The 13,258-nt window shown below is 38.0% G+C and overlaps 1 protein-coding gene across 4 annotated transcripts in view; it reads right to left on the bottom strand.

Annotated features, from left to right (window-relative positions):
• Positions 1–9,298, bottom strand: part of LOC113230080 (phosphatidate phosphatase LPIN3) — a 38,656-nt gene extending 29,358 nt beyond the window's left edge. For 3 of the 4 annotated variants that reach the window (XR_003310454.1, XM_026463830.1, XM_026463832.1), the window contains exon 1: positions 4,762–4,900. The gene's annotated coding sequence lies outside the window, so the exon portion shown is untranslated. Of the gene's footprint in view, positions 1–4,761; positions 4,901–9,262 lie in introns of those variants that run through there. The other variant, XM_026463831.1, reaches the window with a different exon arrangement.
• Between the last annotated feature and the right edge of the window lie 3,960 nt (positions 9,299–13,258).

Genomic DNA, 13,258 nt, shown 5'->3' with positions numbered 1-13,258 from the left:
GCTGTTCTATTCTATTCTATTCTCAAATTAAATCCTACTGTTTACCATAACAACCTTTTAGTAGAAAGCAAGGAGGTTCGGATACGATTGTGCAAAAATAATTGTGCGTAATCAGGATCGTAGCGTACGTTAACGAAGGTATCATCACATTCGATTCGTGCAATACACCGATTACATTCAATTTATGTGGCCGGATAATTCTGTTCTAAAACCGCATATATGCCTTATAATAAAATTAATTAATACCAATGGTTGCTTGGACAGGCTATATGTTATGTTCTACTATGTTGAATCACGGACTATCACGTAAAACACCGTGGTAAAGTTGAAACGCCACCGCCTGTTAAGAATTTGTTGGCGGACAAAAAAAATGCAAATTGTATCCGCAATGAAACGCGAAAGCAATTAGAGCTTTTAAGCTTCATTAAGCATAGGAAGTAAAGAGTCACTTTTTGGGGACTTAATGAACAACGCCAAGTACAACATTTTTCATCTCTTCATAAAAGGAAACGTCGCTGCGATGCGCGCAGCGGGAACGGGTGGGGGTTTTTGGCTGAAAAATCTGCGGGTACGGTTCAGCTGCAATACAGACTCTTGATTTAGAGTTTAGCAGTCTCTAAAGTCAATATACGCTAAAATATTCTCCAACCTCTGATCACAGAAGTACTAGAAGAAGAAATATAAATAAATAAATATTATACAATGTCACATACGTTTGATCTCAAAGTAAGTAACTAAAGCACTTGTGTTATGGAAATCGGAAACAACGGTACCACAAGCACCCAGGACCTCAGGAATGGAGCCACTCGACCACGGAGGTCATCAAAGTATTCTTATAACCTTATGGTTTTATTTAAAATGTTTTGTTTAATCGATTTCATTTTACACTTCTGACTTAGCAAAAATGATTCGACTTCCACGTGTGGATACAGTGAACATGCGTTTGTCGTAAAAAAGTGACAATGGTTCGCAGCAAGAAATCGACATGAGGGTAGTCGCTGACAGTTAAAGAGGGTGGACAGAATAGTCTGTTCTTAAAGCTGTCATCCGCCTCTGGCCAGTCAACTCGTGACCATGGAGCGTGTGACCGTTCGAAAATGTCGGGAAAAATACGGGAAAATAAAAAGAAGTCATACCGGTAAGAAACCTGTAACTAGTAATAATCATATAGTAATTTAATATTACTGATTAATGCGAAGGAAGATCCGGTTACGTGTGATCCATATTGAATCATTGAATCATACATAAAAAAAAAATCAAAAAAATCGCTTGCATTTTAGCTACAGATAAGAATATTTGTAGTTGAGTAATCCCTTATCTGCTACTAGATGACTTCAACGAAATGTTGAAAATAATATTAAACATGTTTAAACTCAACGACGGGTTTTTTAAAGTATATCTCAGTACGCAAAGGATGATGACAAAAATTGTTTTTTGTTACCTTCGAAAAAAGGTATACTCAAGCAGCCAACGCTTGGATTCAAGGCTATCTAAATGCTAACAAACAGCACCCAACTTATATTTCAATCATATTCATATCGTTAATTACATTTTAATGAAAACCCTGGAAAAAATGCATCTCAATGAGTCCGAGTCGTACTATTTACTGGAAGCATTTCGCGCAGTTATTCATACTGTTTCGTATGTATGGCTGCGATATGACTTGTGTTATTAGGTCGACGCACTGCCAGGCACCGCAAGCGCAGGATATTGCACAAAATTGCATTGTTGAGATATAAATACACGGGCAGGCAACGCGCAGGTTGGTTCCAATAAATTAAGAAACCAATTAGCACTACCACACAACGTATATGTCAAAAAGCAAAGAGGTCGCCTACTATGTCGGAATTGGTTATACTTTGAACTCATAGTTTCGCAAATAGTAACTGTTGTTGACAATGAATAAACGTTTGCGTAATATTTGTCTAGTCTGTGAACAGCAGTGCCATACAGATAAACGGCATAGGTAAATTTGTGTACAGTAGGGGAACTCGAATTCATTCACCCCGGCAACTAAAGCGATTTCAGTTAATCCACGGCATGCGGCGCGGCGGTAGAGTTCTCGAAAGCACGTGGCCACAACGTGCGTGACGTTGGCAAGTAAAGAAAGAAGGACTCTGCCCCATTGACTCATCCTTTACAATAGCAATTCAATAATGAAATATCATTACAATCTTCCACATACGAGGGGTATTTTTACGTCAATTATATATTTCATACTTACAAACGACTTGCTATGGAAAATTTTCTACGTTGTGCAATATTATCGCGTTCATCGTTTAATAAAAAACTTTTTATTTTGCTTTGTTTATAGCAAAAGATATGACATAGATCAACATTATTTACAACAAGCATTGTTGCACAATATAATTATTTATAGTAACAAAACATTGAATATAGTTGGAAAATGTTCGATATGGAAAATAACTTATGGAGATTACTACAATGGCCGTGGCAAGTGTCCATGGATGTCTACGTAAAAGCAGAGTGATGTTGCCAGGTCTTAATTTAGCTTAGTGATGAGAGTCCGACGGAAAGGCTCAACAATAAAACTTCTGGAAATTTTTCCTTACGATAATTAACCTATTGCAAGGGTACACATTTTTAGTACGTATGAAAGCAACAAACATGACTAACTGATAGTTAGGGTATACGTTTTATATTATAGTGTATGCAGTTGTTTACGAGAAACGTTTACTGTATGTGAACCATTCGTTATTGGAGCCATTTCATTTTTAGAAGCTCACGTGTACCATATTTCAGTGGCTTGTGAGTCGTGGCCAGCCGAGTCTATCATGAAGTCATACCATATCAAAATCGGTTCATACGAAAGTTTATGATAATTTCATACATATGTAGATTGTGTAAACAACAGAGCACACATTATTAAAGGTAAATAAAGTATATAATTATTATATGCGCATATTTACGTATGAAACCCTATCGCTAGTCACGTTCACCACAACGGAAGCGTGAAACATGCGAAGGGTATATTCTTCAAGCCACGTGGACGACATGTCCATTACTTACACAATCACATTACTAGATGTTAAAAAAAGCAGCAAAAAAAAAATACAAAAAGAATTACTTTTAATATTGAAGTCTATTCTTAGTCGCATTAAGCAAGCAGACGTACTTAAAAATCATGCGTATAAATTGTTATCATAATCAGAGGATAAATACCTACGTCATAAATCGGCTGTTCACGCCGTATTTCTCTATCTAACGTGTATGATTACTAGAAGGCAGCACATACGGGATTGTGTGCATTTATATAGATTTCTATTCGTTTTTAGGTTGTACAGCGTAGTCAAGAAAAAACACGTCTACTTTTTCTACAGGCATACCTGTAATAATATATCGTAACTATTTTGGTTTCAACATTACAAAAAGCGTTTTAAAACTAAACAATTTGCGATACTGATTCGACTTTCACTAGTGCGTTGTTAATGTTTCATCTACCTCATAACGATGCGACGACGTTTTGTTGTGTTATTGAAATACGCGAAAGTTACGTTGATGTTTTCAGCTGGACATTAATAAATAATAAATATACTTCCTTTCCTTTAATATGATAATAAGTTAGCTTAAGATAAGAATGGTTTTCAACATACTTATACGAAGCTGTAGGGATAAAAGTTCCGTTATTAACAGCCGTGATATGTGAAATGGGGTCATCACATCGTAAATGCTTCCATTTTACGACTTCCATATTCTCTCAGCGGAGCATTGTACTAGATTATTTTAGCTGTTTGCTGTTATATATGTTTAAGAGAAAAAAAACAAGAAGTATTAATTGAATTTGCAAAGTGTGAAACAAAACAAACGTAAAATTATTTGAAATGGATATTACGTTTGTCACGATCCGGTACTCTCGAGATAAATAAGAAATGACGTGGAGAAAATGTGAAATATTTAATAAGTACACTTCCATGTGTAAACAGGCAGCCAGTTGTGACAGTTAGGGAGTGAATAAATTGCATTTATCGGTCAGGAAACAAGTTCTGCTGACTCGTTTCAAGGTGAAGATCGTTGAATTGTTAGCGTAACAACAGCTACGAATGACATATAAAACGTTAGCGATCCGGTTCCTTACAAGTTTGCAAATTCAATCGCTTGTGTCGTATTGAAAAACAACTGTATCGTCATCAATGACGTACCTACATAAATAATAGTTTTATATACGTAGGTTATATATAATCTTTGATCCATTTTAAAAGAAATTCAGTATATAGACTAGATAAATATTTTGCTTTCTACGCTACTTTTCGTTGCAGCCTGAAAGAGATTCGTTAGTTTTGTAAAAGTTATCTAACTAAAGTTATACCTATAGTCGACAAACCTTAATCTGTTATACGTAACGATCCGAAAAACTGAGTAGAAACTAGGAGTACTCTTTTCGAAACAAAATGCATAATGCAATCAAGTTAGGTGTTCAACCGGACCAGAAAGTGACAACAAAGTATGAAACTGCTAAATGCTTGTTGTTGTGTTACTGACTACAGAACAACATTATATAGTTTTTTTTATTTGTAGAGCTGCTTAAGCGAGTTAGAAGTATCTCAAAGTACGTAAAGAAAACACAAGATACAAGAATCATATTAAGTACTTTGTTTACGTTGTTAATAGTACTAAGGTAACGTTTGGTGTCAACCGAAATAAATAGGTAAACTTAATAACAAGTTCATGTGAACACTAAGCATTAGGCAATACTCGGAAGAATTAAATAAAATTTAAGAAGGAAAATAAAAAGTAAATTACCTTAATAAGAAGCTCAGATTGTAGATTTTTCTGAGAACCTCTAAAGGTACTACTAATAGCAAGAAATAGTGTACCGACAAAAGTTTAACGTCTTTGTTAAGAAGTCGGCTTATGTGTAACAGCTGTAATTTCGCACACGACCCTGATCACTGCGGTAAAACTTCGTCGCGTGTAGTGCGCGTCGACTCTACCGATATACTGATTGGTAATAGTACGCGTACAGGCTGAGACCTGACGCCGCGTGACGTAGCCATCAGTCGATGTATGGATAATACAACGAGCCAACAGTCACAAATACAACCATGTGCTCACGTGGTACGTGCCCAGTTACCCCGCCACCAACCGGTCAATCGATCGCGCGGTATGGCGTGATGTCGCACCACTTTGTTGCGACACCGTCCGCCTGCTTTACATACAGCAACGATGGCGGAAGAAAAGGTCTCAGGAGTGGCGCCAGACTACAGATTCAATAGATCTGGAAAACCATATCTTCCCCATTCTAATTTTAAGAGAATGTTGTTCAATGTGACCTCGACGTTTTACTAGTTCGCAAAACTATGTCAATGCTATTTTAAAGACCAATAAAACTGAACTGAATATTGCTTCTAACGTCACGTTAACTTGATTTGAATGGATGTTTGTACAGTAAAACTTGAAAAACAAGTACAATGTCCATAAACTATTGGTGATAGCGATGAGCTGCATGCTACAGCAATTGAAAGTCAAACTTATGGATTAATGCAAGTACCTACCATATAAAATTGGCACAAACAAATGGTATAAAATGCAAACACATTTGTTAATATAGTAAACAATAACAACAACTTGTTTATGTAACTTCAACTACATTCATTGTTCAGTGTTGTTTATCACTTTGAGTAGGTATCTATCTATATTTCCGCATAACTATTAAATGGTACGTATATGTGCATAGGCAACGAAATCCGAGTATACTATTTACGTTTTAAAATAACTCCTTGAAAATAAATACATGAAACCAAATACTCTCGTAACTCAAAAAGTAGTGGAATTGAGAAAACACGACTTGGAAGTTAAAAAAAATTAAATGGATCTTATTGCGAATAAAAATGGGACTACCATTTTTATTTGTACATACTCTTGTTATTCACTTATATACGAGAATACAAATTTGTTGGTTCCATTGAATAATTTTTTGAACTTTCAACTAGTATTTTCTCAATTCCCCCGTATTTTCGAATTACGGTAGTACTTGGTTTCATGTGCGAAATAGTCTTGTTCTAATCGGCGATGTACACGACACACGATAATCATGATAAATAACCAAAACATTGTTTAGGTATGGATTTTGAAAATAACAAGGCACTTATCATCGAAAAATAATTACATATACTATTGATAGAACTGACTCTAGCAAAGCTATGCAAATTTTCACTGCTTGTAAAAGAGTTTCCGAAAATTCGATGAACCTAGTAACATGTCACAATGTTGTCAGAAAAACCAAGAATCCGTATGCAACAAAGTATTTTATATGACGTTCGAAGATAGGTATACGTAGTACTAAAGAAGACGTAGAACTAAAAAGTTTTTCGGACGTTTAAAAAGTATCTCTGTCTTTCAGTCGTTCCATATAGGGCAGATGCTACAGTAGTAGATCACTACAGAGAAGAACAGACGAAAACACATGCCCTATTACGCCGGTGTAGAAAAACATTTCAAAATACCACCACCTTATTTATCTAAAAATGGGTGTGTCGTGACGTCGCGTTTACGATTCCGCGTAGAATTGCGTCGCATTGTTCTTCATTATAACCACCAAGGCCGGTCTTAACACCCAGAATAACATTACAACGTAGCACTGACCTACTTTCAACCATATGACTTATGTATTTAAAACTCAAAATGGTCTATGCGTTGCGATAAATGCGTATGCATAAAGCAAACGTTATCGTTCATACGACCTTCTATGTGTAACTACTGAAAAATAAAAACATGTTTTTCTAATCCCATCTGATATTCAAAGCATGATGCGTATGTTATATAAAATGTACGTACTTCAGACAAAAAATATGTATTAGGTTATCAGGATTAACATTTTGTAAGCCTCTTCAAACAAATTTAGATTAAGGATTCGCTAAAAGATATAATTTATATATTTCAATAAACTTCAAAGCTACCGTAATGTGCAACACAACGACGTTATCACATTATATACATGGGCAGACCGCCGCAGATGATGTAGAGCGCCGCATCCTTCTAGGCTGGTGCCTTTAGTACATTTTTTTAATTAATTATATATCAATCTCTCGCCCGGGCTGGTAGCTGTAAAGGTACTAACTGGGTATTAAGTCTTTCATAGATGGCGCTACGACTAAAAAGTCGTTGAAAAACCAAATACAAAGACACGACGCAAGCACATAGAGAAATTCGTGAGGCCCGCGATTCGTTCCGTGGCTTAGTTGGTATAGCGTCTGCTACGGTAAGCTAGAAGACGTCGGTTCGAATCCGGCCGGATTGAAGCAAATTTTTCTAAGTGTTCGATCTTTGTATTAATAATTATATATCAATAATTAAGTACGCATTTGACCTCCATCCCACGTGAGACGTCGAAGATGGAGCATGCATAGTTTGTGTGCATTGCACACCTAAATAATGCCTAGTCACTCTCAAGCAAAGGTTCAAGAAACTCTACCAGGTACAATTTCCAACAGGGAAGACTGGGAAAGTAGCAGTCTCACCTGGAAGGACGGTAGCCTTCTTTGGTACACGATGGGTCCAAGATGGGACCCAAGGTAGGCTATGGTATACACGGCGTGAGACCCAGACTCAGCTACAAGCTGAACATGCGACGACACTACGCTATCTTTCAGGCCGAAATATACGCCATAATTGCTTGTGCGGATCTGAACCTGAAGAGAGGCTACGTCAACAATTATATTTATATGAACTTGGATATTCAAGCCGCTCTGCATGCACTAACTTCAGTCACCCAAACTTCGAGGATTGTAGAGAACTGCGTAACTATACTGAATACTCTGGGGAAAGGAATAATGTGGTCCTGCATTGGGTTCCAGGCCACTCTGACATCGAGGGTAATGAAGCAGCGGATGAACTGGCAAAGGGTGGTGCTAGGGAGGGCTTCATTGGTACTGAGCCCTTCATAGGGACAGCACACAGCGTGGCAAAGCTCACTTTGCTGAACGTGAGTGCACACATCTCCCGTGATGTGTGGCTGCAGACTAAGGGTCTTGAGCATTCAAAAGCTCTGATAGCTGCACTGTACAGAACACTGTAGAGAAGCTCTGTCACTGGACAGGTGTGGCATCAGAATGCTGACTAGAGCCTTAACAGGGCATCGTGGCTTGAACAAGCACATGTCAAATATTGGACAGAGAGAAAACAGAGAATCTACATTCTGCCATGAGGCGGATGAAACTCCTGTGCTTCTCCTCACCCAGAGCAGCCCTCTCATGGACGTAAGAAGTTACATACTGGGTAGGCACATGCCACACCCAGAGGAGAATAAAAAAACTGTCGGTGCCAGGAAAGTCCTTCAGTTCCTTAATGCTGTTGGTCTTGGCACCAAACTGTAATTAGTGATTGAATACACAATAGATCATTTAATGATTGCAGTGATTAGGGGTCTCATAGGCCCCAAATTAAGTCACCCTAACAATAATAATAATGTCCCAGGTCAATTTTTCATAATTGGTTCAGGTTTATTAGTGTTTCCAGATTTTAATTTTAACATTTTGGTATTTATTTCAAACGATCTCAGTGGTCCCGCAGTTTGCATCATGGACACCAGATGAGGAGTTACCAGGGTTACTTCCCTGTTGGATCAATTTGGGAAACAAACTATTGTAAATTGGTTCTGATCTGGGTGTTCTGGGTAGTGCCCCAGAGTCAATTCCGATGCTCTGGTTATCATAGCACAGGGAATTTCTTAGTTTGAGACCATATATTGGTATGGCTGTCTTGCTCATTATTATTATTTATAGGACTTACAACCAAAGACCAAATTAGTTGTGAATAATTCAAGATTCAATATGCCATAGTAATACAATTTCTGTAGATGCTGCTGTACTGAGTATACCCTACTGTGAAATAATATGTAACTGATTTCACACATTTTTTACTTTAATAAGAGCCTTAAAATATTTTTTTGCTGTAACAGGCCAAATCATGTACTCAATGGCTACTACTACTATTACGTTGGCGAGTGTTCGCACATAATGAAAAAAAAAATGCTACAAGAAAAGATTAACAGTCCTTTGATAAAATGTTTAATACAATATTAGAGGAGACTGTAAACGTGATTTGACAGTTTCCATGTTTGTAATTGCGACCGACCGTACCTTGTTCATAAACCAAATCGTTTTCCAAAAAGTGTGTATTTTCGCAACTGTTTAACACTTCTTTATCTTCGGTTCTACTTTCTTTGCTATTATCGGATTTTCACGCTTTCAGTGGCATAATGAGTAAGACAATTTTCCACAACTTATTGAACAGAACTACTTACCTTAATGTTGCGGTGAACGGTGTAAAGCTTTCTCTAATCAATAAAACAACGATGTGTGCGCCACAATAATTAAAAGCTGTTAAAGCTATGTTTTCTACTTCATTCAACAAACAAAAGATTTTTGTATTGACGTTTTGGTTTGTCCCCTTTCGTCAAATTGTGTTGTACCGTTCAAGCGCACATATCATCTCGTTTTTTTGTCTGTTGCAAGTTGCAATTTAACCTGACAACACTAAGTTGAATAATCGATAAGTTGATGTAGAACCAATAAATGGTGGTGTAGTGTATCAAATAAAATTAAAAAAGTGGAAATTGACTGTTTGACAGTAATCGCGTGTTCACAGAGATAGTTTCAAAATCGCCATTTAATTAGTCAATAGAACCAATATATCTATCCTATATCTATATTTAATCGCTGGTTCATGTGTACAATTGGGTAATTTTCCGAAAAATTGTAAATAGTGTAAATTTTTCCGGTAAAATTTCTGAAAAATTGGAAACTTGGGAAATACTGGAAAACTTTCGAACGTTCAATAAGTTCATCGTTCAGAAATATCTTTTGAAGTATTATTTATTCCTGAACTAAAAAATAAAATTGTATCATGTATTCATGTTCCTAACATATACAGCCGGTCTTCGCACATTGCTGGGTACAGGCCTCAAAGTTTTTGTGCCACTCCCCACTGCACTGTCCTGAGCTTGTCTCATCCAGGGTTCGCTCTGTGTATTGTATAGCTAAAAGCAAATTAGGAGATAAACGAGATTTAAATGATTGGACAGCAGCGAAAAAACCTCAATGTTTCCTTCCACGGGCAAATGATTTAGTAGACAGAAGGTGCGTAATTTATTTTAAAAACAATCATTGTGGTTTTGCATGAATTTCGAGAAAACAAATACGCAACCGAGTGTAAGTCTCATGTTTGTAATACATTGCGGCTTTTACTTGGTAATATATTTGTAACCCTTTGTTAATACGCCATGAATATCGAACGAACGCACTTTTGTATAATGCATTCAGTTTTGTGGTACGGCCGCTTAGTACATTTCTTTTACCAAATTTAACATTTAGTGATCTCGATTCTGATCACAGACTACTTAGTACTAATTCTGATCGATTTTGGAAACAAAGGGACAAAAATTATTATAACCTTAGCAATATTATAAAATATTCTATAACACTTGTTATAACGTTCCGTTTTTTTTTCAGTTATGAAGTATCTATTATCAGTAGAATCTGTAATTTCGATAATTTGCAGCACGTTGCCTCTAATGTCCGAATATAGTGAGCAAATAATTACATAAGTACAACGCCGGATATGTAGTACGAGTAATACAAATAAAAAATAATGCAAAGAATTAACAGTGCGCTGTCTTTACAAAAACTGGAGTTGGTCATGCGTATGAGTTTGTGGCTTTCGAGGACTAAGGTTTTCACACGAGGCCGTCATTAAGTAAAGCTCTTCTGATTAATAAGATTTTGCTGTATTTTGTCAGAAGTAACATTTTCATTTGTCTTGCCATTCAACCAACAGAAAACCATCCATAGTTAAATTAATTAAGGCAGTTGCAATTTCATATATTGACGTGCGTTTTCATTATTTAAGTTAATCGATAAGATCTTCTATTACAAAAAGATGTTATATATTATATAATAAGCTCATTTTATTGGAAGGACAATAATTTTAATATTTGAAGTCGACTAAAAATTAAAGTCTTAATTTTTTTTAAGTAATCAACATTTAAAAAAAAAACAAGTATAATAAAGGAGTTAACTTATTCTAGTATTTTTCTACTATATTAAATAATTGCAACGTCGCAATTAATTTTAATTGCAATTGGTTTTAATTCAATTGATTTTAATTGTCCTAAGAAACAACTGAGTCTAACAATTAAAACCGAAAATACCGAATAAAAATGTCATTACGAATATGGCACTCGTTTTTAAGTCCAAAATGGCGGGCAAGATTTTTCAAATAATGGCAAGTTGGGTATCGTTTGCGAGGTATTTGGGGCTGCTCATTACGAATATAGCATTTAATTCAAAATCGAAGATGGCGGACACGACTTTTCAAATAATGGCAAGTTGGGTATCTTTTTCGATGTATTTGGAGGCGCTCATTACGAATATAGCATTTATTTCTAAATCCAAGATGACCGGGACGGTTTTTCAAATAATGGCAAGTTGGGTATCGATGGGTATAGCATTTCTTTCTAAATCCAAGATGGCGGACACGACTTTTCAAATAAATGCTATATGGGTATTATTTTCGAGATATTTGGGGGCGCTAATCACGAATATGACACTTCACAAACAAGAAATTAATGTAATCTAACTGAAACAAAAGAGCAACAGGCGTATCAAGTGCTAGGCTTATAACAACTAAACACTTAACTAAACTTATAACAACTAAAATTTTTAATATAGAGAAAGATGTAACTTTTTTTTCCTTCTCCACCACAATAAATTTGCATTCAGTACACAAACAAACAGCACTGATATTCAAATATTGCTAAATTGGCTATTTTTTCACTGTTAACATTTTTCTGTTGTCTATTTGTTTGTATTATCGAATGAAATTATAGTTTTAACAAAAACCAAGTGACCACAACAACACAAATCGTCAATGTGAAAGTGCAATCATTCACTAACCAATCAATCACAGCGGTGCGTGCTGTAAACCGGTCGCGACATAATAGAGACATAGTTCTAGAATTAGACGGCAAACTTATAAAATCTAAAAATGAGGTAGCCCAAGCTTTTGAATCGTTCTTTTCGGTAATCGCCGCAAACACCACAGGATCATTAAATTCCTCTCATTCTCTTGCTATTGATCTCCTAAAGGAAAATGTTAATGTTTGTGGCAGTGTATTTAATTTTCATCATGTTAATCCACAAGACATAACTAAACCTTTTAAATCATGTTAAAAAAATTGAAGATGTCTGGGGCTTATCGACTAAAGTTATAGACTCAGTAATAGTTATATCTAATTTCCCCACATTTAGCTAATGCATTCAATAAGTGCGTTGACGAAGGTATTTTTCCCGATTTGATGAAATATAGCAAGGTTATTCCTTTATTTCAAAGCGGTAGGAAAGTTGATCCTTTTTTTTTTTTTTTTTTTTTTTGACGGGGGGGAAATCTTTATGGATACCCCTGAGCCCAGGGAGACTCAGGGGTTATGTGGGGACTCTCCCTCCACACTGGAAGGCCTACCCCACTAAAACCCCCCCGGGTTTCCCTCTCGCCGGTTGAGTCGGCGCCGTGGGATCAGTGAACATTCACCACGACGCCGCCCGGCCGCCCTAGCTTGCGCCAGGGCTCCCGCGCCAACGGAGGGACGAGTCGGTTGTCCTCCGACCCGCCCCCCAGACGAGTGAGGCCGTGCAATGTAGGCTCCGGAGTCCCTGTCCAGAGCCAGCTGGTCTCACTAGGGGATCAGGCGAGCAGCGAACTGCCTTCGCCTTCTCCCCGTACGTCTGCGCCGGAGCGGGTGCGCGTCCGCCGCGTCCTCGCGCACCCGCTCCGCGGCCTCCTTTTGCGACATAACCTCTGTGCAAAAGGAGGCCATCGCCTCCCAGGACTCCTCGCTATCGAGCATGGCGGCAACCACGCTCGGCAACGAGAGGTCCTGCCCTATAGTCCCCGTCAGAGTGCGGCGCTGCTCATCCCACCGGCTACACACCTCTAGGGTGTGCTGCGCGGTGTCATCCGCAGCGCCGCACTCGTGGCACGACGGGGACGGTTCCCTCCTCGCCACCTTGTGCAGGTAGTGGCCGAAGCAACCGTGCCCGGTCAGCACCTACACAAGGTGGTACGACAGTGGCCCGTGGGACCGGTTTAACCACTCTACGAGGACAGGGCGAATCGCCTCTATGGTACGAGCACCATAGGGGGGATCCGCCAAGCCCTCTTTCCACCGGTCCCGCATGCGCTGCGCCGCGAGGCGGCGCTCCCGCTCCACCTCTTGGGGAGCGGGTCGCTCGCCTCGGTCCCT

This window comes from Hyposmocoma kahamanoa, unplaced genomic scaffold (genome assembly GCF_003589595.1).
Source record: "Hyposmocoma kahamanoa isolate Upper Pololo Valley unplaced genomic scaffold, ASM358959v1 63, whole genome shotgun sequence".
NCBI lineage: Eukaryota > Metazoa > Arthropoda > Insecta > Lepidoptera > Cosmopterigidae > Hyposmocoma > Hyposmocoma kahamanoa.
Note: the sequence above shows the minus strand (reverse complement) of the source record. Positions and strands in the feature narration are given on the sequence as shown.